The sequence below is a fragment of the Hippoglossus hippoglossus genome, chromosome 21 (assembly GCF_009819705.1).
Source record: "Hippoglossus hippoglossus isolate fHipHip1 chromosome 21, fHipHip1.pri, whole genome shotgun sequence".
In the NCBI taxonomy this organism is placed as follows: domain Eukaryota; kingdom Metazoa; phylum Chordata; class Actinopteri; order Pleuronectiformes; family Pleuronectidae; genus Hippoglossus; species Hippoglossus hippoglossus.
In genome coordinates, this window is record NC_047171.1 from 17766373 (window position 1) to 17794252 (window position 27880).

The following is a 27880-nucleotide window of genomic DNA, read 5'->3' on the forward strand; positions in this document are numbered from 1 at the left end:
CTCTCTCTCTCTTTCATTCTCTCACTGTATCCTCCTCCCGGGGCGCTCTCTCCTTCTCCCGCAGGGCAATTAGAGACAAGATTTTACGCATTGTTCAGCTTATCAATTAGCCATAACACCTTCCCCCTCTGATTGGTCTGTAATGAACGTAATGGTTTTAACAGTCAGAGTTGCAACTCTTAGAGGTGCTGCGCTAATGGTGTCGCCACGGCGATGGAGTCACAGTAACAGCTCGGTGGAAAAGCAGGAAGGAGGAGAAGGAGGTGTTGGGGGGGGGGGGGGTAAGTCAGCTCTCTCTAACATATCTCTAATTAGAGCTCACAGTCAGTCATTACTGATGTAATAGGGTGTAACACTAATGGCTATCAGGCAAGTCCCCACAAACAACAGAGGGGGCTCTTGTAAGGTGAGAGGAGCAGAAAATTTATGGAGGAGGGAGAGAAAAAAACCTGAGATTATGATGAGGAGATGGGGTGAAATGGAAAGTTGGTGTGTGTATGTGTGTATGTGTGTGTGTGTATCTTCTACAAAGCCTCATAGTAGATAAGGTTTTAAGTGCAGCCGTCAGACAAGGTCAGGGCCCATTAATGGAACATCTTTCTTGATGGTGAAATCTGTCACGTTAGACACCGGCCAGATATAGAGATGGACAAGACAAGAAAAAATGGATAAAAATTAAGAAGGTATGAGAGCCTGCTTGGTCCAGGGGAGGCAGAGGACAGACAGAGAGAGACGGAGGGAGGGCGGCAGTGAGACAGACTTAAGCACTTTGGCACTTTTACCTTGTTAGCACTGATGCGCCCATTCAGCTAGTGATGCATGTTTTTACACTTTTCAGCACTAGATTGCTGTGGCTGGAGCAAAACAGAATGACAGTGGTAAAGAGAAGGACGGTGGATGATAGGAAGCCAACGTCAGGAGAAATGAGAAGTGACAGCCTTGAAACGAGAGCTGAATTCTTTACATCGTCTTTGGATCAGAGCGGGAACGTCTGAGTAGTTTGTAAAATTATAGATTATTGGAATTAAATACATTATTTAAGACATATTTAAAAATCTAAAATGACATTGTTGTGTAGATGGGGTACTACTTATATGTAAAGCAATGTGCAATGCCTGTAATGGTATTGTAAAGTGATGTAGTGTGATTCGTGTTAGCATGCTGTTTTCGTAGCAGTCATTAAAATGGACAAAGCTACCCAGAATAAGCTGTTCCTGTTAAATTCAGTTAACCACGTTAAGTGTGCTGCGTTAAGTTTACGTCCTGTCGTCATCACCTCCATGGGCTGCGTCTACCTATACTTGATATTGATTGGTTTGTAGACTGGCGTGCGTCAGACATTGGGGTGTTGTCAGTGTGGCCATTTTATTCTCTACCTTAATTGAATAAAGTGCATAGAAAACAGTAGTCTTTCCATGAGGATGGAGACAATAAATCGTCAGTCAAACATTACATGAGAGGAGGTGTAGATTACAAGCAATCCTGCGAGGAGCTTCGGCTTCTTTTTCTTCTTCTATTGTTTTATGTTGTCTCAACTTCCTGCAATTGGTTAAAAATTCCAAACATATCCAAAACACTGCAAGCGATCCGGACCATGGCTGATCCAGACAGAGACGACCTTTGGGTACGTTGGTCTGGACCGTGGTCCAAGGAACCTTTCACACCTGTTATTTTGGTCCGGACCAATCAAGGTCGCTGTGAAAAAGTCCTAAAAGTCAACCATCTTTAAGCTCTAAATTTGTTCTGCTAAGATTTCCCTGCAGGTTTTCTTGTATTCTTCTAGACATTAACCCCAAGAGTTAAACACATCACATACACTCAAATTACTCAGGAAACGGTTCTACAACAAACAATGTAAATGCTTCTTATTTCGGCGTATTCATTCACACACCAGTCATCCAGCTGTCAAACATAAAATGCAACAATATATACATGCAGTCATTCTCCCATAGTACTTGGTAGACTGAGTTCCTAGTTTGCAGTGAGTCCTCTGAGGATATTAAGTTGAGCCTTGGAGGAATATTGTATGTGTAACCTATTGTGCAGCTTCACTTACAACAGTGGAAGAGACTTGGCCTTTGAGGGAGCTGCAGGACTTCAGGGGGGTCTCTATTCCTGAACTCAGCCTTGAAAGTGTGTGAGTGTGTGTGTGCATGAGTGTGCATCCGAGACCTGGCGTGGGGGGTTGGGGGCTCCTCAGCTGCCCAACTACAGTCCCTTACCCAGAATTCGAAATAAGGTCACCGTCCCCGGGAGGCCCCAAGTCAAAGCCTCCCTTCTTCACCTGCCCTTTAACTCTCCTCATCGCCTCCTTACCTAATTTAACTCTTCACCTGGGTCCCAGGTTTCCTCCTTCCATATAATCACATATCGTTTTTTTTCTATTTTTCTATAATGGCTCTGTTATGTTACACAGATTAAAAAAACGTTTCCAAAAAGAACGCGAAATCCAAAAAGGAAGGACATCACAGTGACTAAGTATCAAATATTCTTGTTCTTGTATCAAATATTATCCTTCACCTCAGTTGGAGCACGATTTTGTTTGTCTTGTCCTCTACATAAAAAAAGGTTTCAGTAATGTCATTGGGCCTTAAAACTGTAATTTGATTGGAAAAATGAATTTTATGGATTAGCAAAACAATAACAAAAAAAATGGAGTCATTAGATAACGCAGGTAACAAAGTGTATTAAAGCTCATGGAGTGTGGGCGTGTGTGTGTCTGTGCGTGTCCAGAGCAGCAGAGATGCATACGCCCAGAGTTAAACAGGACAATAACACACCATTCTTATGCTAATCAAGGAGGCCATTAATGTTTACATTCAAAATCCGGCCTTCCAAAGAAATACATTCCCTCCCTAATAAACAAGGATAATTAGTTCCCTCTTAAACCCATATTCCATTAACTCAGGTGAATCCATCAGAGTTTTATCAAATTTCTGCTTCATTTTGCATGATAATGTAATTTAAAAGCAAATTACATATTCAGACATACTTGGCGAGGGAGAGAAAGTAATATATGTGTAAAAAGGCTTTTTTGTTCTATTTTACATGTATCTGGAAATATTTAAAAGTGTTTCCTGTAATTCAGTGCTGCTGATTTATGCATAAATTTAATTTTGTAACCGTAACAGCTTATTGACGATTAACGAAGGATGCATTAAATGCCCCCTGCTGGTTTTCTGCACACTTTGTAAATATGACACCTTATGTTCCAATGCTGTATGGTTGATAAAGTGCATTTTCTTATTTGAAGGGGTTAAAATCTGCAGGGAAACCCCAAATCAGCAGTGAAATAACAGACAACAACCTTTAGCTTCTATTTGCTGAGTGTCATATGTGTGCTTTCACCAAAAGAGGGAGGGAGGGAACGTAAAGGTCAACTGGTCCACATGCATACTTGCGCACACAGGCACATGCATGTACAGTGTCCAATGAACTTTACAGTTCTTTACCGGAGAATAGTTTTGATTAAACCTAAACAAAAGTTTGCAGCAACTAAACAGGAAAGCCCAAACTGAAGAACTCGTATACGCTCAACAGAGTCACTTTTCAAATGGTGTGACAATGTGGGAGAGTGAGCGGCAGAGAAAGAGGGATTAAGGTGGGGGAGTAGGTTTAATTTTATAAAGAAAATAAAAAAATAAATAAAACTACACCCTTTGTATTTTACCCTTTATGTAATTTCTTTGTTTTCATATATTCCCATTTACTGTGCTAAACACATTTATATACGGTAGGTAAGTAGCTTGCCTTTTTCTCTCCCTTCAACGCACACACACGCACACACACATGTGCACACATACACACACACGCACACACTGTAATGGATAGGAGCTGGCTGAGGGCGTCTGTCAGGGGCGACTGTTCTAATCAGAGCAGTGGGGAGAGAGATAAAGGAGAAAATAATGAGTGTGGCATCAGGCCTTTCATAGCGCAACAAAAGGCCACGGGATCAGATAGGCACACACAATGTGGAGAGGAGAGGAAGGGAGGAGAGGAAGAGAGGGATGGGAGGAGGCAGAGCGGGGAGAGAGAGAGAGAGAAAGAGAGAGAGAGAGAGAGAGAGAGAGAGAACGAGGGATGGCCAGGGAACGGGCTTGCTAATAAGCCCTCTTGCACTGTAGGTGATGTAGGCAACAGTAGGCGACATTATAAAATGCAAGCTTATGTCTGGCTTTACTCAAAGGATACCGTCAATGGGGTTGGATGGACGTTACTATGACAACATCAATAATTTTAGCACAGAGCAGTCCTTCAGAGGGAGCTGATTATAAATGCATTTTCCCGTCCGTACACATCCCTCCATTTGCTGTCTCAAAATACTTTGTCAGCCTCGTGCCCTCTTTTCCTACTGCTGATTAGTGCTGCTTCATTTACTGTGTGCGATAATTTACAGTCATCCTTTGATTATTAATGCTTAATTTACCCAGATTACACTCCTTTGATTATTAATGCCTAATTTAGCCTGATGACTCCAATCATTAGACAGTGCCCAAACTGAAAGCAAACAACCTTAGTGGTCTTCCAATGTACCGATACAGCCTCTTCTACAGATAATGATACTGTTCAGAGGAGCCGGCGGGTCTGTGAGTGTTAAGTCAATACCCACGTTTTTACCCAAACTACCATCAAACTTTAAAGAGAAAAGAAATACTAATTAGAAAATGCAAGCTAGGAGAAATGAGCAGGCAGACTCAGAACAGAAAATCCTATTCAGAGACTTAATGAGCTTGTCGAAGCTGAATAATTGATTTCTAATTCTAGCCTGCAGCTGTTGACCTAACCAGGGAGTGTTTTGAATGGAGCTGAAATATGTTGCGCTCTGACTTGGCACTGTTGACTTTCTGGTGGCGGAACCATCATCATGTGTACCTCACACTTTAAGGTTTTTATTTTTGACTCAGATGTAAAGTTTTCCAGAGTTAATGACTTGTACAAACAAACATAATCAGACTCCTCATTTGAAAGTCATCACAAGAAATATCCTCGACGACTTAATCCTCCTTCAGATCTTGCTCAGTATTTTAGACGGGACACGATTTGATAAAAGGCCGCTTGATTTTCAGCTGCGACAGCTCGGCGAGGTAAACTCTCCCATCGTATAAAAGCGTTGGGAACCACTGTCCATATCCGATTGTAGGTGTTTTATGTTTCGCTCATTTGCTGCGGAGTGATTCTTTGTTGCCCTGCGTGGACGATCATATCCTGGGGGCTCTGGGGCAGGAGCAGCACAGAGCACCCTGTGTGTGAACCACAGCCGCCCAGCGTCCCTGTAAGATGACCTCACGGAAAATAGGCCTAATTATTGTCGTGACAGCCCATGCTATCATATTCTGCCAGATCAGTCACTACGTAGGAGGGGGGTAGAGAAAAATTAACAGAAATATATACCACTGGGCTACCAACCTCCCCCCCTAAACTGAGCCCATTTATTTTTAATACCCTAATCAGCAGGTCCCAAAGGTGGCTTGGCTCTCACTCACCCGCACAGTCAGGCACAGGTGAGTACAGGTAAGGCAGCAGGGAGAGAGGAGGAGGTGGACGGGGAGCGGAGAGGCTGCGGCTGGAGCTCAAGTTCTCATCAACAAATACAAACTTAGCTAAAATAATCGGCAGCGGCAGAAAAGTTTCAGGAAAATATAACTTTCCACCTCTGCAGGAGAGATAGGGGATAAAACGGTTGTGGATTAGAGACGAGACGGAGGGCCTGAGAGGAAACAGTCATTAGACACAGAGTTTAAGGTAGACAGCAGTGATTAACTCAAGGATCGTCCTATTCCTGAAGCCATGCACATTAGGGCCGGATCATTATATGATACATTTCAGGGCTATTTGCCTGGTTTTGTTCCCAGGGACCGTATTCCGAGAGACACCCTGGGAATGGGACATACTACACCAATAGCTACCTCCGTGAGAAAAACACGGCAAATATCAATGCTCTGTGCTGATGTGTGGATGACACTGACGTGGATACCGCTTGCTTGCTTCCATAGAAGAGTGTTAAGGTTGCCACAGGGGATTGTAGAGGAACAGAAAGTTTATAGAAACTTTAAATTATTATACAAAATCTTCAGAAGATTAAACTTTTGTTGTTGAAGTGTGGAAATACCCTGCTATTTGTTCTTTTTTTTGTTCTTTTTTTTAAGGAAATTATTTACAACTTGGGTCTTATATCTGGGTTTTCACTCTTTTCAAGAAATACATTTCCAGGACATTTTCAATGACATAAGGTGTCCGATGGGAGATCAGTTCTAAGACTAACAAGTTCCTCTATGTGGTAAACTACTACTTTTACTCCTACTAAAATTACGTTAAATTGTGGCTCTTTAAACACAGGACAACTGTTAACTGTTGCTGTAAACCTGAATCTAATTTTCTTCTGAATCACATCGACCTTTCTGCACAACAGCAGCTTGATAAACAGCAGCATAAACATTGTTGTTCAACCCTGAACGCCGTTTAAAACCCACTTTCACTGTTTTCACCACTGAGAAAACCAGTTCACATATAATAACAGTGTCACAATTCGTATACCCTGTTAACAGTGTAGCCCAGTGGAGTAAACAATTTCCAATACCAATATATCTGTAGGTATAAGAAAGATAATTGGCAATAATTCCTAAGATGTTATAATCAAATCTGTATGACAAAGAAATGTACTTGAGGCTTGATATATTACAGCTATTTAAATCTAAATTAGATTAAATATAGAAAATAATTTTACATAAGGGAAAACAAATAAAACCAAATATAAACCTTTAATTTGGATTTATTTTAACTAAAATGTAAACATAAAAACACATATTTCCTGCATTGTTTAACCTCTAAAAAAACTTATGTCAGTAAACATGAGTGCAGATACCAATGTGTCGATCTTTATTGGCCAATCGATAAATTGGTCAGCTCTTGTCTTAAATTTTTGTAGCAAGTAAATTTAACATAGTTGCTCTTTAGATGACTCACATTGTCCCCTTACACACCTGGTACTAACATGTACAGGTGTGAGAGCACTCAGATCACACCAGGACACATTCACAGGTGGTCTGGTCCACGTGTCCACATTCTTCTAGCAGTGTGGACGCAGATGTGTCCTGGGCCACATATGAAGGAATCAGCTGATGTCCTCTGACCTGCTACAGTTTCACTATGAACTGAACCTATTTGTATTACTCTTTTTAACATGACTGGCACTTTTCTTAAATTGGTGAAATCTTGCTTCACTGCAGCTGCACAAGATTCCTTCAGCGCCTCCTGACTCCTCTCTCTCTCTCTCACACGCCGGTCACCCAGACTCAGACTGGGTCAAAACAACATCATTTGGTCTTAACTAACACGGATGACACACGTGTTAATTTGCATGTAGAGCGGGTGAGTGAGATCCGATCACAGGTGGTCACAGGAGACACATCCAGGACGCATTTTAATGCCAGGCGTGAACAGTGAACACACGTACTTAGCGCTGGCCATTTGTGATCGGATCTCTCAGGACGGGTGTTAATACCAGGTTTGTTCAGGGCCATTGTGAAAGTCATAAGAGTGAAAGTAAAAAGGTATGAATTAAAGTTACAACCTACAGTTACTGTAATGTTGCATTTAAATGCCTTTGAAGGATTATTCCACTCACATGTCTTGGTTCCCAGGAAACAATTCAATAGTGATTTTATCCAAGCTTTTTATTATTCCATAAAGTAGGTGCCGTCTTTACCAACCTGATGTAATTCAAGGTGCATTCAAAAACACACAACTTTGTGCGTGTGCATTGAAAAGCTCACAACGTTTTTGAATGCACATATTCAGAGTGTTTCAAAACATGACCAAGAGCAGCCCATATAGTCTCACTCATCTGGTCCCTGAACCCCAGCAGCCAGCAGTAAAGAGATGCTTCAAATGAAGGAAAAGAAAAAAATATTTTCTAGGAAGACACAGAACACAACTACTTCTCTCTCTTGTCCTTCTAGGACTGTAAGATAAGGCTAAAACTTTCCAGGTTTACAGGATGCGTGGGAACCCCATTATATCTGTTCATTTGCACTGGTTATACTGTCATGTATGTTAACAGTGGACAGTTTAGGTAAATGATTTTCTTTTGTCTAAATAATTTCAGTTAACTTGGAGGTTTGTTTAACATGTATGACAATCTGCCTGCTTGTGTCCTCCAGTGTCACTCTGTAGAGCACATACCTCCGACAAGGCCCAATAGTCCCCTAGAATTAAATCAACCTGCACCAAATTACACACACTCAGATATCAGTCGCCTAAATATGCCAGACTTTTTTTTCAACAAGACCAATGAATTATTAAGGATTTTTTTTTTAAGAAAACCACCCTATCTCAATATGTTAAAGAACAGCCCCTGATCCAGAACTGGGTTCTTCCCTGACCCATACCACATCCTTCCACCTAGTTTCATTGTTGTTCTAGTAGTTTTTGGGTACTGCTGCTGAGTAACAGACAAACAAACAAGCGCTGATGAAAACATAACCTCTTTGGCGGAGGTGACAAAATGTCATTATTCTTTACCCTCTAGATCGATACATAGAAGTGTTTTCTCATCTGACGCCCTATTGTCATTTGAATGTTCTCTCCAAAACTGTAACAAAAGCTGTGGTTAAGGTTTAGTTGGGTTTACGCAGGAATAGGACTTGGTTAGGTTTAGAGAAAGATCACAAGTTGAGCCATTGATCCATCCCAGCCGCCACTGATTTTCCTCACTTCATCACTTTCCCTCTCATTACAATCACGAGTGGATTTTAATGGACAATGTGAACGTACATATGTCATTGTGGGACCTAGATCACAGGTTATACTTCATTAAGTATAATGTTCTTACAATCAAAAAAACAATGAAACAAAAATTGAAAAAATTAAATCCACCTTAAAGCATCTTGCTTGAGATGACAATTCGATCAGGACGATGGGACAGAAACCAATAATTTAACAACTTCACTAAATAAAGATTAAAGCGGAGAAGAGGTGCAAGCAAACACACACACACACACACACCCACACACACACACACACACACACACACACACACACACACACACACAATCAAGCAAGAGTAATAAGCTAATAATGTGATTAATTTCACTGATTACAAAATCAGCCGTCTCGAGACAAATGCGTTGTCATTTGTGCGTTTCTGATTGTGTGTGTGTGTTTGTGGTCAGATGCATGTGTGCGACTGTGTTTTTTTTTTTTTGCTCGGAAAGAAAAGAAAGCAGCGGTCACCCTTGTAACCCAGCGCTGCCCTCCACCCCCAGCCCCCTCTCACTGTCACTGGCTATGTGTAGTGTGTAATAGGCACTGACAGTGTTTGCGCAGGTCAATAACCCTCTGGCCCCGTCTAATTGAGGCTAAGGATCCCGGCTTGTCCTGCCATCTATAATTAACCACATCATCTGCAGCCGTATGAAAGATTCAGCTGGACTGGGAGTGGCCGACACATGATCCCGCTGGTGGTGTTTACTGCCAGTGTGTATAAGTGTGTGTGTTTGTGTGTGTCAGTGAATGCACCGTAGTCGTAGTGACTGAAGGATCTTCTGATTTACCGAACAAGTGAATTAATATGTATTGCCATTTCTACTATTGAGTACAAGTGTGCATTTAACCCTAAAACATTCATTTACGATACTATATATTAGTTATAAGAGCAGACACTGTCTTATTTTGTTGTCTGTGATGTTATTGCTAAATGACAGCCACTTGCACAGACATCCAGTAAGTGCATGACAACAGAATTTGCAGTAAAACCTCACGCATCCTCTCTACCTCCCCAGCTTGATCTTTTCAGTGACAGAAACTTGAAGTGTGCTATGCCCCTTCAAACGCCTTGCCTCCCCGTGCTCTCTCTCCTTCTCTTCCTCCATCCCTTTCTCCTCCTCCTCCTGCTGCTGCTGCTCGCACTCACTTCTCCCAGGCTGCCTCCCCCCTACCCCACTCAGCTCCTCTCTCTTTCCTTTCCCGTCGATGCCTTTGAAATACAGGCTTTTAAAAAAATGCTGCTTTTTGAATTAATGAATCATTTTAGCCAGGTGTAGTTGGGGTGAGTGGGGGGTGGTGGGAGGCTGGAGATGGGGCGGGGGTGGAGGAGGGGGCAAAGGGGAGGGGGGGGGGGTAATAAATACAGAGAGAAGAGAGTGTCACCATTACCAGTCCTTCCTCTCCCTTGCCTGATGCACCTCTACCTCTCCCCACCCAACACACACACACACACGCGCACGCACTCACACGCCTCTGCTTTTCCTCCCACAGCCCTCCACCCCCAACCCCCGAGATGAAAGGCCTGGCTCGTTCCTGTACCTTTAATTTAAAGCTGAAAAGGAAAACGAGAGCGGGGGTGCGAAACACGCTTATGAATATGGAGAAAATTGAATGAGAACCGTCCCTTTGAATAAATCAGTATGAATGTCCCCTGGCCTTGTTAGGAGGGAGGTCGCAGGAGATCCTTGGATATACAGATGGAGAGCAGCTTGATGGACCAATGCGTGTGTGTGTCTGTGTACAATATGTGTATCCTTCTGACATGTATGCATGTTTCGAGAAGTTTGGACTGTTTACGATACTTTTGTCACTTATTCTGTATTTTATACATATAAACACATGCAACAACTAATAATAATCGAATGCGACTGTTCCTAACCAGCGAGGTAGCAGTGCCAGTAAACACACGGAGCAGCCATCTCCTCAGTCCTCACATTATTCAAGACACCTGTGGATGTAGTGACTACAAGACCATTCGAAAATATGGTTTGGTTTTGTGCAAACAAGTGGAGGATGTGACATGAGCTGTACAGAGCGATCAGATCCTCCCGCTGAACAAAAGATAAGCTAAAATGTCCTGGATATCAGTGCCCTTTTGACATCATTTGGAGCCAGACTCCTGCCATAGTGATCGTGGGATGGAGCCTCAGTATCGAGGTCCTATACACACGCGTGACCAATTGGAACCCAGTCTCAGCTGTCAATCATGATGTTTCACCGCGTTTTATTTTTTATAGAATCAAATAACAAATTAAAACCAAACTTAACGTAAAGATTTTTAACAAACCAGTGTGATAACAACTACATGCAATGACAAAAACCAATGTTGAGAAAAATGTATTTTAACATTTACTTTAACTTTTTAGTTTGGTCCAAGTCTTATCCATTAACATGGAGGAGGCAGGGTCTATGACCTACACTGCAGCCAGCGACCAGGGGCGATCAAGATGTTTTGGCTTCAATTTTAGGGAGCCATCATGTCGTCTATCTGTCTATGGTCAGATCTCAATGTGGACACTGAAGACACATTATGTTGTAAATGTAATCAGGTTAAAATCATATATGTATTTTTAAAGGTTCAACATAAATAATGTCTATTATTGCCCCATAATTTATTTAATTTCAAGAAAAGATTTGATCAACAATGGCCCTATAAATCTTTGTAGAGGAAATCATGAAATCCTTACATCTGAGAAGGTGAAACCAGAGAATGTTTTGGCACCTTTTCTTGACACATTATTGAAATGACAAATCAAATGGACAAAATATTTTCCAAAGCTGAAGTGATTGAATGTATTATAATGTGTCCATGTTGGTTTTTAACGTGTACGTGCCTTTTTACTGGTGCTCATTACGCTGTAAAAATCATACAGCCTAATGTTGAATTCCGCGTTGAATTCCCAGCTACTTTGGTGAAGAAGGAGACACTGACTGACACTCGTGAGTTAAATGCTAATTGAAGGCAGCAGAGGTTTGGATGTGAGCTCAGAGAGCCCAGCGTGAATGGCACACGGCCTTGGACTGTAAGCACCACAATAGAAGGAGCTAAAAGCAGTGTGCATACTCATGCTACTCGTGGGTATATGGACATGCTTCCTTTGTATTTGTTGTGTACAGAGAATAAGAGATCGATTCCACTTATGTACATACATACAAACACATACACACACAAAAATCTGTATACTGTCAATCAATTAAACAATCATTGTAGTTATAATCCAATAAAGTCAAGCAAATAAATAAAGTATTAAATACAGTTTGGGATTGTATGTATGAGAGAAAAGGGCAGACTCTTTAAATAAAATTAGGGGCAGATCCCTAAATATTTTTTTGTCCCTTTCTTAAACATTGCAAGATTATTATAATAATTTGTTTTACATTTTCACCAATTTCCCGGCATTATATATTATATATTTATATTATAAAAGCACACTTAAAAGGTCCAGTGTGTACAATTTTGGTGAAAGGGATCTATTGGCAGAAATTGAATATAAAATAATACTTCAATAGTGTGTTTCATCTAAATTGTGCGAATTGTTGTTTTCTTTACCCTAGAATGAGCCCTTTGTATTTAAATACTTTATATTTACATCGGAAGCAGGTCCTCTCTACGGAGGCTGCCATGTTTTGTTACAGCAGTCCAGAGTGGACAAATTGGTGCGGCTCTAAATAGACTTTTTTTATTTTAGTCTTAAAGGCAAAACATCTGCAATCCTTGAATGTTGCATGGTGCCAATGTGTTAGCCAAGGTATAACTTTTAATTTTAAAATCTTACATCATGGGAACATGGTAAACACTTTGCACTGGTATGTTTCAGTCTTCATATGTAGAATTTAGCAGGTTATGCACTTTTGGGATTTAAGAATAAATTTGGAGGAAATAATGACTTGCTCCACTTTTTCAATGATAATATGACTATTTGTTTTGTCTTGTCTTTGTTTAATGTTAAGTGACCATGTTGCATTTAACATTTAATGGCTAAGGCAAGACAAGTTGTACTTGTTCCCTTGCAAAAGAAGAGAAACATGAAAATGTGCAGCTGCAGTGGAGAATGAGTGTGAATTGAGAAACAGCAGCTCGAAAGGTTTTGTTAAATAATGTTTTCTTTTATCCATGAATATATTCTCAATAAAGATGTGTCCACAGATCTTCATTGATTCTTTCCATTCTCAGCACACACTGGTATTTACAGCTGATATCAACAGCTGCAAAAACTTTTGACATCAGAGCCCAACACAACTCCAGAGCGATATTCTGTTGGTGTAATTTGAACAAGACCCCCTGTGTTGCATGTCATTGATTTATCGGTGGCCCAGTGTTCAATCAATACACTTAATCTGTGCCTGAAATCCAATTCACTGCACTAAATTCGACCACTGAATTAGACACCAACCTGCTGTATATAGGACATGTTTACACATGTACTTAAACCCAGGCTACAGTAAGAAATACAGCAGGGAATTAAGAAACATGCAATGTTGCCATTTACCTGCCAAAAAACACATTTCTCATCTGCCATGAATCAAGGGCGACATACACCCACCAAGCACTTCATTACAAACATTTACAAAATATACATGTCTTTTATTGCAAATATCCAAATACAACTATTCTGTCCTCTCCTGAAAAACGATCACCTGTGCATCAATCTTCATAGTAAGAGAATAACACTGTCACAGTTCAGGATGTTGATAAACAAGGGATGAAACATTGTGAAGACTTGTACTTCAGTAGTTGTGATGTACAAAGGTGTCAGACTCCACACAAACAGTACTAAAGGATGTAAAAGATACCAAACCTTCTTTTAAACAGGCCCTGGAGCTTCATTATTGAAGACCATAGTATTGATAAGCTACAACGTAATTGAATCTGCTCTCGTTACTGGAGAAATTAAGAAAATTGATTTCCTATTTATTATTGCGAAGTTATCTTGCACATTTTATTTCACCAACTCTGTTTCTGTTTAAGACAAGTAGCTTTTGGAGACATTATGTAAACCCTAACCTAACCCTAACCTATTTCTTTCCCTAATTACTTTAGTATGAAATTTGAAAAGGTAGCCTATGATAAAACACACACAGTAACAGTGCAACAGTCTTCTTCATGCAAGAGAGTAAACATGAGAAATGTGTTGAAACATCTCACAAAGGTCCATCACATACATAAAGAAACACACTGTTTTCATCTGTTTAACTCATAGCTCCTTTGTCATTGCCCCAGGTTATGTATGCTCGCAGCCTGGAGCCCACACATTTAATAGAATTGTATAGAATAGAAAAGTACGGGTTAATGATTAAAAGTAACCCTGAACAAGCTGATTGTTATAGGAGCATTCATAAATTAAATCTGAAAGGGTCAAAGACTCATCTAAACTGTTGCTCAGAAATTCACAGTTTGGGATCCAGATCACTCAGAGCAGCAGAGTTAGTGATTGCTCAAAACAATAATGTTACAGCTTGCTATTCAAGAATGTTCATTTGTATACATGTGTTTGTAAAAATTTGATCACAATGTTTCTTATTTTATCTTTGAAAATTACAAAAAGACCTGACAGGTGTACAGTTCAAGTTGCGGCTTGAGCAATATCGATAATTGTAGTGTAGTTAAAATCTTAACAATACCAATCTCTATACATTACATCATTCAACTCTGATGGTCAAACATCAAAGTCACTTTCAGAGTCAATCGAAGGCTCATGAAAAATTCAACAATGACAGCGTGGGAATGAAGGCAGTGAGTTCACAATGCAACTGGTCTCCATTGAGCGATTTGAACTCTTGAATTTCCCATTTGGAAATACTTCAGGTACTGGTCAGTAGATCGCAAAATTGCAGAACCTCAAGATAAAGTTGTATGAGGCTATGTTAGCTACAGCTAACCGACCATTCCAGCACTAACAACCTGAGTGTGGCTTGAAGTCCAGAACTCTACCTGTCAGCCAATGTGTAATGTTTGTATGAAGATCTGTTAAAAGCTATTTTTATGTTAAAATAAATACACTGTACCTGTACAAGAAGTTATCTCTCCGGTTGTGTTGATTTGTATGGCTTGTATGGACATAGTGTATAAAAATAGATGATTTTTAAATGGTTTTAAAGGGGGAATAATCAATTTTGACAGACTACATGCCAGTGGAGGAACAAATAAAAATTCCCAACAGGCATGGCCTCCATATTACTATCTCTATAGCAGATTCCTATTCTAAAGATTTAACTTTGGATTAATTTAACTCCTACCTGTCCTTGACAACAACCAGGTCATATGTGGACTAAAATAACTATCTTTTTCACTTGCTAACCTTTCACATTTCCATGAGATGTCGGGGCAGTGGATGTTAGCACAAGATAAAATGGGGCCTTAACTGTGTCCACTTTGCTGTGTTTATAAAAATGGATGATATATAGACCAGTGAAGGGCACCTAAGTGAAAGATCTACAAACAAGCCAGCATTAGGTTAATGCCATTCATTAGGGCTTGTGTTATAAAATGTGGAAAAATATTTCAACAGCGCGAAATACCACTTAAACGCTGTGTATGTACAGTATGTGCACAATATCTTTGCTGCTGTTCAAACCAAAATGATTTTAACTATGTTTATAATTTTTTAAATAGGCACAGGCGGCACAAACTAACACACTTTAAAACCAATTTACCAGTGATCTTTTATTGGCCATCAGATTTAACTTCCTGAATAAAATCTAATGGGTAAAATAGCGGTCTAAAATTTAAGGCTAATAGCCAGGATCACACAAATGTCTCAGTGTTACAGTGTAGGGATATTGTAAAGCAGTAATAGCGTACCTTGAGCACAGTCAAAAGACTGGATGTATAGAAATAACAGGGGTCAAGTAGTGCATGGCTAATTAGTTTTCCAGCAGAGTATAAATGAGACAATTTCACAGCACAATATTTCCCCTAGCTACAGTCTAGGGTTCAAGGCAACGGCCTTAATATGGAGAGACACAAGTCTTTTCTTCCACCTCCTCCTCTCACTTCTCCATTATTCACATTATTGCTAAAAGTTTATATTGACTTTTCCTATCTTAGCCATTAAAATGGACACTGCAGCACATACACAAAGCAATAATGACATAATACTGACAAGGACACGAGAGAAGTGAACCCAGTTTTTCTACAAAGACACACAAACTTAAGACAAGCATTCTGGTGCATTTAATTCTAGGTAGTGATTGACTCAGTTGGATATGGGGGTTGCACCCATCTCTATACATTATAACATTCAACTCAGTGATGGTCAAATATCGAAGTCACTCTTGCTAATTGAAAATAAAATGCAGGTCCAGTTAAAACAGGTGAAACTGTATGGGAATGATGGCAGTGAGTTCATAACCCAGAGAGTGATTTGCAATCTGAGCAATCTTAAATCTCCGGTTTCAGGTACTGGTCATTGGTCAGTAGATAGCAAAAATTGCAGAACCTCAAGATAAAGTTGTATGAGGTTATGTTAGCTACAGTTAGCCAACCATTCCAGCGCCTTGATGCCCAGAATTCCACGCAAACAGCCATGTTGCTATGTCGTTGTTAATATCTACACTGTACCTGTTGAAGAAGTCATGTCTCTATTTATATTGGTCTGCAGCACATACACAATAATCACACAACACTGAGGACACGAGAGAAGTGAAACACGCTTTTTCTTTTAGCAAAGGCACAAACTTACCGCAAGCGTACAAGGCAAGCGTTCAGGTGCATTCAATTCTAGGTAGAAATTGCTAGGGGCAAAGGGGGACTGCATCTAAAAGCATATGGTTTCATTTCAAGAGCCAATACCACACATGCAAGTAAACGCACACAAGCAAACACACACTCTCAATGACAACAGGTGAAATGAGGGAAACTGTGCATTGTATCTGAGTGGAGCGGAAACTGCAGTGATTGAAACAAGTAGAAAATGTGTACTTTTTCTTTGGAAGCATAAGCTGCTCTCAGGGTCATGCACCTCTTACTGCTCCGCTAATTGCAACCTTATTAGCCAGGAAGGACTCAGGTGCTGCAGAATGCTTCAGTGAGGGACATCTGCGGCTGACAGTGCCTGGAAGGCCGTCACATCCAGACTCAATGGCTAATGAAGAAACACAAGGATTTTCTTTCAGATTAATTATCGTCACAATGAATGGATTCCAGCTCCCTTTTGATTGTCGTTCTCAGCATATCATCCTCCCATCAGCCTGTCAATCACCACAGCCCACAAACAGACCCACTGTCTTGTCAACACAGACAGAGATGCACACACACCAACGCAGAAAATTAGATCAGCTAATTAAGATGTGGCGGCTGAGTGGGAAGTAAACTCAAACAGGGCCGGACAGATGTCTCACTCTGGTGACTTCAAAAGGGAAATAAAGAACACAGGGCCATGTAATGTGATTTAGATATAATGCTTCCAGGTCAGGGGTGATGGCTTGACTGCTGGGCAGTGGGAGAGCAGCTGACAGGCGTGTAACTAACCATGACGGATGGGAATTCAATGGACTGCCTGCTCTACACACTTTGAGCTCGACGGGAACAAATTACATGGCTAACCACCTTGTCGGCTAGAGCAGAGGAGAAGATTCATTTGGTTCCCAGAATATTTTTTGACACATGCATGGACTATAATCAAGTCAGACAAGACAGCATTGTGAGGGAAATGCTCCACTCTGACCCTGCAATGGTAATGTCCAGTCGCAACAGAATGATTTGATTAATGAGAAAAAAAAATCTTCAGTGTTCCTCCAGCATTGAAAAGATGTGACAATGATGTGAGGTTGTAGGGGAAAAAAAGAGTTCAACATTCAATTCGAATTGAATTAACAAGAATGTGTTAAAGGCAAACTGGAACTAAAATTTATTTCATCCTTGGTGTTGTTTGGGGATTTGTTGAATTGATTTGTTGCGTCTTCTGCAGTTGAACTCCTAGTATGATTAGAACAAATACTTCCTTAGGGCTACATCACTTTAATTCCAATGGGCATATGGACCTTGAATCCATTTGTTAGCTGTTACCTGCACTGTACTAATTTCATAGTCTGTACAAGCAAACGCAGCACGTTATCTGACCATTAGAGGAACAGCTTCAGTCCAAAGTGAGCATCTATACAGGATGTGTTCAGGCACAAAATTGACTGTAGGTCACCTTCACACTCAGAGCGTAACTACAATCCCTCTAGTCATGCACATAAAAAGAAGAAAATAGACTTGAAGCATTAAAATATGAAAATGTGAGCTGTTACCCAGACCTTGTACACAGCAGCAACACTGACTGAAAAACAGGACTAAAAATCCTATAGATTCCTGCTCCTGTGTTGGCAATTGTTGTTGTTCTGTCAAAACTCGTTGGTAAGACATGCTTTCTTACCATCTCAATTTCAAACGTGTTTCCTAATCTGAACAGGCACGTTCAATGGCAAAGTGAAAAATTGAAGGTCATTGAGAGAGGAGGGACATGGTATTGTTTAAATCATAGGATAACAGCATATTTTTCAGACAGTCTCTCCAGAAAGACAAATAATTGTTCAACAAATATAAAAAGGAGAGCTGGAGAGAGAAGACGAATCCTTGGCTCCTTTCTCAACTCAGCACAGCTAGCCAATCACGATGGGATGCGGTTGTAAAGGTTGAATCATCGGTTGTAGAAGTTTACAGGAATGGTCGGACACATGATGTCTTCAAATGGAACTTGGGAGGTTTGGGTTACCACGTGGAAAGTTGTGTGCACAGTATACTTGGGCATTCAAGTGGCAATCAAGTTGTGAGATAGATGATATTAGGCAACAACAGCATGGACGCTTATATTTATGTAATGTGTCTGCTTCGAAACAATGAAGGGAGACAATTTAGGGAAGCTAGCAGGTTGTTAACGTAATGCAGGAAATGCCAAGGCACAACAGAGGGAAAAAGATGAGGCCATTGGGTTATCAACATTTTCCTCAACATGACTAAAATTAAAATATAATAACTTAACATCCAAACAAATATGACTTTTCCATGGCCTCTGCCATCTATGAAACTGTCAGCAAACAAGTCGCAAGTCGAGGTCCCGAGGACATGAATGCCACAAGAGTTCAAATGGACTCTTCTTGTGAACGCAGGAAACACAAACTTATTTATTCTTCATCTAATCCACCATGCTAGTTGATAGAACATCGGCATAGCAACATTGGCCCTCAAATGTTAATCAGCAGCTGGAAAGTCAAAATGTCAAAACTGATTTAAACCCTTCCTTAAAAATCTGAAACTAATGCACAGTAGCTGCAGTAATATTGTGTTTCTCATTTCCTTAATAATACTCATATTATGAGTATTATGTTATTATTTTGTCATGACGACGAACAACAAACCTGTTAAACCATAAAATATATAAAGTGTCAGCCATTTTGCAATTATCATATTCTCACAAACAGCCATTAGGAAACAAAAATCACTTGGGAATCCTTGGGTTGAAGAGAAAAGCAAAAGACAAAGACATTTTTTGAGCTCAGGAGAATTTCAGAGGTGAGAGCATATGGGGTGGAGTGCTGAGATGAGCTATTAAAAAAAGACAAGGAGAGCATTTAGACATCCTAAGGAGTTGGCAAGGGAAGGAATTAAGGCAATGAAGGGTTAAAACATTTCACCCATTATGCTCTCACTTTTTCGCATACTCTGAGAAATTAATAGGAGAAATTAGCAAAGCAATTACCACAATTACCATCATATATTTTGGACTAATTCATCTCATCCTGTCACAGCTGCATCCAGAGGTACACTTTTCACCCTCCCTGTACATGTCTTTTTCCCCCTTTCACAAACGCTATTATTAATTTTACAAATTTCCGTTGACGTCTTTTAGCCTTTGACACCTGAACCATTGAGGGTGAACTCTGTGCTGTGTAGTTCGTGCTCTGCACTCTATCAATTCTTCATCTCATATTCTTACAGGAAGAAAACAATAGTGCAGTCATTTGCGACAGAGGAAAGCGCTTGCAATTAACAAATGAGCTTTTGTGTTGTGTACGAAATCTTTGGGACAGACATCTTCGTCAATATAACCTTGTTGCCACTCATGTTTAACTCAATTTGCCTGTGCCATGTGAACGTCACTGAAGTAACTCATTCGTCTATTGTAGATACAATTGAAGAGAAACTCAACTTTATTTTTGTTGTACATTTAAATGACTTACTTGGTGGTATATCGTATTAATAAATTAGATTTTTCGAACAATACACATACAGTATCGTATAGAGAAAATCGAAAATGCCTCCGATACTGCTAAGATACAGGGTCACACATCAGCAAGTACGCAAATATATGCACGGATCTGATAACACATCTTTATACCATATTAGTCTCACCTAGATAATACTGCAATTTGTTTTTGCAGAAATCCCTTCTTCTTTGCTGCTCAAAAATAGAAGTTGCACTGCACTGCCACTTGCAGGTACTGTTTTTAGGTTACTGGTAGGGTAGCATTACCCAGAGTGAGCAAAAATGTCAGCATTTTGCAGCTTTTCCCACTGTCAAGTCCCACAAGTAAAACGGCAACGTGTGGGCCTATCGAATGCAAGACTTCAGACTCGAGGGGTGGCACCAGTGTTTTTATTGGCAATAGGCCACGCAACAACTACAGCAATCATCACTTCCATACAAGATTAGTAGAATAGAGCCGTTAAAATATGTTATCCAAGTTGTTATTTCTTTTAAATGCACTGGTATCAGACCAGTACTCTGTATCAGCCAATACGCACATTCCAGGTATCAGAATCAGTATCTAGAAGGGGAAAATGGAAACATCTCTAATATTGTGTCCAAAAATCTAAAGAACTGTGACTGGTCTACTTGAACCAACACTGCACAGGTTGTTCAGAGTTAACACAACACAAAACATGTTGATAAAATGTCCTGTTTCTCTTCTCTTTATCAGTAAATCACATCTAGTAAAGAAATGTAAAGCTTCTGCTATCCACAACCTCTCATCACAATGAATGAAATATTGTACAGGAATCAAACAGAATAGCTGTTGAACCTTCATACAATTGGTAAATGGCAGAATAGAACAGGAAGTCAATTCTGCCTGTGGTCATTGACTTTACAACTCCTCCCTCAGTGTCAGATACACCGAGTCAATCGACCGGCAGGATTTATACCATAATTTGTTATAACTCATCTGCAATAACATCTTAGCTGTTCTACATATACTGTATTACAGTTTATATATTATTTTTCACGTACTTTTTGTTTCTATTTATCAGTACTTTTGTCTCCCAGAGGCTCTATAAAGTATTTTTTATTCTGATAAACAGTAAATGTGGGTATATAATTAAAGAACAACGTCCCGATCATGTATGATAAACTGGTTCAGTGTTGCAGTTCATACGATGTGGTGAATTAGAACAAATTAAATCATGCACTCCTGTTCACCCTCCTGTCAAGTACAGATCCAATTAGCACAAACTGTGACATGTAAGCAGGAGAAATTTGGAAAAGCGGAGGACAAAATGCCAATAAGGTCATTGTTTACTTTGAGAAAGAAATTGACCACAGGAGAGATTTAAATACCTCGACCTCTGCAGTGTCAGGAGAGGCTGACTAGCTGTAGCTCAACACTACTGTCTTAGCGATTCATTGATTAGATTGATCCCCGAGCGTTTTCACTTAGAATCACACTGTATTTTTCACACAGGAAGGAGAGACGACAGCATCTGTTGCCCCTGATAGCTTTGACTTATTTGACTTTTCCTGACACAGAGAGATGGGTGCCTGCTTTGATGCATCTCAGAGACATCAGTTGCAATGTGTTAACCTCGGCCCGCAGTGGCGATTCCCACCGGGGCCACTCAGAAAATGTCCTGCCCTGATGGGCTGATGGGAATCAGAGGAAATCAATAAGCAATGATAGACTTCTGCTGTCCACTCAGCTAATCCTGTTAGTGATAGCTGTGGATTTAATCGAATGGTTGCACACACTACAGCCGCTCAGACACTGAGACAAGTGTGCGTACGCACACACATGCACACAAACCTCCAAGTACACTTAACCCCATAACATTCTTATGGATAAGATCTGCAGATCTTCCTCACACTCCCTCCGCTGTCATTCTGTTGAAACAAGCAGCAATTTGAGAGACAATTCATTCAGCAGCTCGAGGAGAATCAGTCAATTTAATAAATCCTTTGCTCATAGTCCAAGTTGGACCAGATTGCGGGAACATTTTCATTGGAGCTGAAGATGTGGAATAAAGACACATTTTGTCCCTATGATCATTCGATAAAGGATCTCTTTTTTGATATGGAGATCAGTACAATGCATGGCAGTGTATGGGAAGCCGAGCAGAAATGGACTTCCTTTGACAAAGACGATCTCTCCACATGCTGTATACATATCAAAGTGACATAAACCCTGATAGCTGCTCTCAATACACGAGCCACACATATGTTGCAAAGTATTTCTGGGTTAATACTTTAACCCACCCTCCTATGAGTGAATAGACATTATAAAAGCAGGCCCCAGTGGCACATGTTTAAAGGTACATTAAGAGAGCACATCAATTGTAGATGACATAATCCCCAGCCCTCTTTTCAGTCGCTCTCTCACTTCCTTAATCTCTCCGTTCTTTAACCCTCATCTTCTAAGAGGCTGAAAGCTCCCTTCATCTTCTCCTCAAGCTAGCAGAGAAACCGCACGCTGCCTGGGGATCCGGAGAAGAAGAGGTATTACTGAAGTCTGATTAAATTAACACTGTGATGCAGATTTCTTGCCTTTTCCTCTCCTCCCCTTGCCTTATCCGACTGTGTGGCGTCTTTGAAAATTAGATGAACTTGTTACACGAGGGTCTGCACGCGTATAATGTGCGTGTACATGTGCATTTGCTTTTAATTAATTACTCTTGTCTGTCATTAGCAGGATCCATGACACAGGATCCCTGATTTGCATAGGTGCCTCTGATATATAAATAAATATCAGATAGTGAGAATTAATAAAAGACTTCAGTGCTCTTCTCTCCACCTCGTCCACCCCCTCTCACCCTCTGCAACCTCCAGACTCGCCCAGCTCTCCACGAAGCAACGCGCGGAACCATCCCCTGTAGAAGTACTTTAATTACAAGCTTCCTACATCCAAATAACAAGAGGTTTACATAACTCCCGCATGAGCCGCTCATTATTCACAAACTATTCTTGCCATCCCTGTCTCCCTCTCTAATACAAATGGTGTTCAACAATGTCTGGAGATCCCACAATGCACATCCTATAAGTTAAAGTGAAAATTAAGAAAAGTTCACTTTGTCCAACACTACATCCAATTTTCTTCCTTACATGTGAACTGAATTCCAGCTCAGACACTGATTAAATTCCACTATCTGAAGCTAATTAATCATTTCCATTGTGTCTAATATTGTCATAAGAAAGGTGCTTAGTTGACACTCTAATTCATAAAAATATGGCACCGCTCATCTAGTGTGATCAGTACAATGTGCCAACAGTAGAACGAAAAGGAATCTAGCTCCACGAGGAGTATTAATTATATTCAATATAGACACTGACCAAGCCTATATATGTACATATATACAGTATATAAGATGATGGTATGAACGGAACTACTGGACGTATGAATGTACTGTCAGTCAAACCTCCCACCTCTCCATCCAATCTGTCATCCTCTTACAGAGTTTGCAGCATCCCCATATATTTTATTTCTTTGATTCTAATTTACCCCCCCATCCAACCCCCCCAAAAGAAAAAAAAGGCGACGTATGGAAATTGTGTAATTTTATTACTTCTGGCCATTCAGTCTCTGAACCAATGCCATTGTCCTCCTTCTTCTTCATTGACCCCATCCTTCCTCCGCCCATCTGCTCCAACTAGGTGATGTTTATCTGCGGCAGGAGGAAATTAAAGCCTTGCTTCATGAGCAGCAGATATGCAAATCTTATACAGTGCAAATAGATTGCGGCGCTCACACAGTGAACGCTGTGTATTGGGCCGCCCATTGAGCCCCACTGATTTGAAATCCAAATCAAGACGTGGAATTACGAGGCGCACATGTGGCTTCCTCAAAAATCTGGACTTTAACATATTAAGGGAAAATAAATAAAGGGGCGAGGGTGGAGACTTAATGGTGGACCTAAAAATTAAAAAACAGCTTATTTATTCAGGCGGTCCATCACAGAAGATATGGTTTAATAACTTGTTCGTCCACAGGTGACTGCTTATCTGAAGCTCTGACACACGCAGCATGGAAATAAGTTCCTGTGATATCACCATTATATGGGATATGTATTTTCTTGAACTCGCAAAATTGGAAAGTAATAGTGGCCATGCAAAATGCCTTGCAGTTGTGGAGTATGTAATTTTGATATGCATTAGTGTTATTGTCAGGCGGGGTGTATGTGCTGTTTCCTTGTGTGATTGCAGGTCTGGCTTGTATTGTGGGAGGGAGACAGACAGGAGAAGATAGTATTAAACCTGTCCTTGCCATTCCAATCGGTCTGCATGTTTCTCTCTATCATTCTGCAGTTTCTATCCACTTACGCTATAATTAAGTTTCCTGACCCCTGCCTTGCAGCCTTAACTAGGCATTGGGAAATATACAGCCACTGCAGATCTCTTAGCCTGATGTGCTCTCTCTCCCTCCCGCCTCCCTCTCTCGTCTCCTTCCCCGTTTCTGAAAGTCTCTCTCTCCCTCTCTCTCCCACTGTCTCTTTCTTTCTCAGAGTCTCCATGGCACTGTAATGGAATAAGAATTATTAATCGAGTAATTGTGTGGAACACATTAGTTTGCATTGAATTTCTCCCTCTCATTTTCGATGCTTGATTATCAGGCTATTGCCCCCCCCCCCCCAACACACACACACAAACAGAACATGCCCACACACACACACACACACACACACACACACACGGGCTACATCACACTTCTTTAAACGGCATAATCTCTCCCTCTTCCTCATTGCATGCTTGGACTGACACACACTCTCTCACTCACACACACACACACACACACACACACACACACACACACACACACACACACACACACACACACACGCACACACACAATGGGCTGAAGTGTGTTTGCATCACACCTAATGCCTAATATATGTGTGTGAGGTGCTGGAGGAGCCTCCTGCTGATAGGATGTGATGTGCCTTTAACCTCCAACATGCCTGATAAAAAAAAAAAGCCAGACACACAGAAAATAACCTCCAGCATATGTACAAACATGAATTACAAAATAGGAGGAAAAAAAACTATCGGAGACAGACGGGCTGGCGCTAACATTCATCATGAAAAAACCCTCTTCAATCATAATTAGTCTAATTAATTTAAATCAGTGTTGGATGCCTATCTAAATACAGTGACAACACAAAATGAACACCCTCCCTGCAGCACATAGCCACAGCCTATACGTTCCCATAGTGAAACACACCCTCGTAGGATTAGAGCAGAAGAATAGGGGGATTATTATTTCATGACCTTTCAATCCGCTGCCTGTCAGGTTGAACTAAAGCCATATATGCTGCTGGAGGACTAATCTCCTTCTCCCTTTGTGTCCGCAAGGGATGTGTCATTTCTTTATCCCCTCTATCCAGATTTACACCATAAAATAAACTTCCTAGCCTGATCTGATAAGAAGCCATCTCCTTACCGGGATAAGGCTGTGGTGCCTCGCCTCCCTGCTTCCCCCGTAGCCGTATTTTTGGGTGTCAGATAACTCAAGACGGGGATGGGAACAGTCAGGAAATGCCACTTTGTCTGTCTGGGAGCAGGTGACAACAAAACGACAGTGACTCTGATTAGAAAACACCCTCCGTCTCTCCCCCATCACCGCCACCGCTCTTCTCTCGTTTCCCCTCTTTCTAAAACCACCCCAAATAAAAAAAAAAAATCACATATTATCAACACTTGCCAGGTACGTGTGAGAGAGACACAAATAAATTGATATTTGCAGGCAAAGTCGTCACACCACAGACACACACTTATGTTGCTTTTGTTATCGCCCCATCTTAATTACTGTTAAGTCATCACTGCTTCAGCTGTCAGTCTGAGCCATGATCTGCTGATCCGACTGCTGCCGTCTGCCTGTCCTGTCTTCCTGTCCCTGTCCCCCCCCCGCCCGCCCGTGTTATCTTTTTTAATTTTTAAATGGACCTGAGTCATAGTTTAGATCTTTAAATCCAGCGCAGACTGCAAAGCTCTTGCTATTGATGAGATGTGATGTACGAGATTTGATGCACAAATTCAGGGATTTTTTAAATTAAGAGTACAAGCTCCCCTTGCCTAAAGGTCACAGCCTACAGGTGGCAGAAATGAGCATTATGGATTGCCGAGGCAGAGGTTGGCAGCAGCTCTAAAGTGCTGTTGTAATACACACAAAGAAGGAATTTCAATTTAGCCTTTATAAATATATTATTAAATATTTAAGCCAAAACTACCATATGGGTTATTGGTGCTGAAGAAACTAATTCATCAGATGGTATTCAACAATTTGTGATGTAAAAACTTTATTTTCTTTTGAATTACAACCGGGGCGGGGCCAGGGCCAATCAGACTAAACAGAGCCACTGTTAGCCCACGCTCCATGGCCTTCACTATTTAAGGTATTTAAAAAAAAAAAACTCCTCAAAACAATAGAGAGGTTGAACAAAAATAAAATGCTGGCAGAAGAAAACAAATCATATCATGCTGTGCGACAATCAGCAGCAAGGTCGACTTTTATTTTAATATCAGTAAACTGGGGTATAGGCTAATGGAGAGCACTGGCTTGATCACATAAAAGCACAGTTCGATTCCTTTGATTCTCATTTAGTACAGATATTAATCTCTAGATGGATAATTCAGTGACATTGTTCATTTTGTCTGCACGGTTTGGGTTGTTATATCTGTATATTATATACATGTATATAGCTCATTATAGGAAAAAAAGAGGAGTTGAGCCAAAATGCTTTAAAAAAAGAATCAGGGTATAGTCTGTTCATTTACTTTGTTGCTCCTGTAAGAGACACTGTGGACACTCAAACTGACTCATTTGCCCCAAGTGGAAGTGTTGCACGTCATTGAGACGCTTTATTGTCCCGCAGCTCCGGACCCTAAATGATAATAAGAACTACAGAGGAGCCTATTCATGCGCTCCTTTACGGATTTCAGGTGCGCGCTTTAACAGACTTATTTATTTCAGCGCAACATTTCCGCTTGTCTGCAAAAACAGGATCCACACACACACACACACACACACACACACACACACGCAGTTTTTTTCTTCCTTCTCCTCTTCAACACAATTGAACGGCAGGTGCGTCTTTCTGAAAGCAGTGGCTGTGTGCGCGCACGTACCGTATCACCAAAAATAAAGCGGACGCGAAGAAATTATATAGACGAATAATAAAACAAAAAATCCAAGGCTATCTTAAAAAGTGACAAAAATGTCTCTTTTTAAAAAAAATGTCAGAGTGACGCCGATAAGAATCTGAGGATGCAGGGAGGACTTTGGTGAGAAGTGACTAATTACACCGTGGACCGTCCTGATAGTGGAGAATAATTAGATTCTGCACAAAAGAGCCCAAACCGGCATCTGAATAACAAGAGCAACATTTTCAATAGGAAATTTTAATTTGATTTTGTTGCGAGTTCCCTGCGTGCATGCACCCGAAAGGGAAAAGTGGGAGAAAGTATTATATCTTTGTATTACAAAACAAAACAATTTTAAAAAAAAGAGAGAGAGAGGAAAAGAAAAGAAAAAGAAAAAAGTTGTGTGGGGAAGAATTCATGCCTGATCTGGTAGAAATAAAAAAGCTGACACAACGGGTTGTAAGCCCTGCACAGCACCTTATATATATGTATTCACAATTAAACAGCAATTACAGATAGAAAAACTTATGGAAATAAAAACATGGATCAAGTGAACAAAGCATCAATCACGTTGTGTTCCTTATGTCATGGTTTTATACAAAAATGGTTTGAAATACAATGCACATTTTTTATCAATTAAAAAAATAATCACAATTTCAATAAATAGCTTAAATTATTCTGAGAATAAAAAAAAAAGTGAGGAAAAATTGCTCATAATCGTTTTTAAAAACTGACATTGAAAAATGAATAAATGACACACATGCAAACATATTTAAAAGATTTTAATAAAC

The 27880-nt window shown here is 40.4% G+C and overlaps 1 long non-coding RNA gene across 1 annotated transcript in view; it reads right to left on the minus strand.

Annotated features, from left to right (window-relative positions):
* Window positions 1–16558: 16558 nt before the first annotated feature.
* LOC117754545 overlaps window positions 16559–27880 on the minus strand; it is a 40765-nt gene continuing 29443 nt past the window's right edge. The window contains exon 3 of the long non-coding RNA XR_004612462.1: window positions 16559–16847. This is a non-coding gene — a long non-coding RNA (uncharacterized LOC117754545). The remainder of the gene's footprint in view (window positions 16848–27880) is intronic.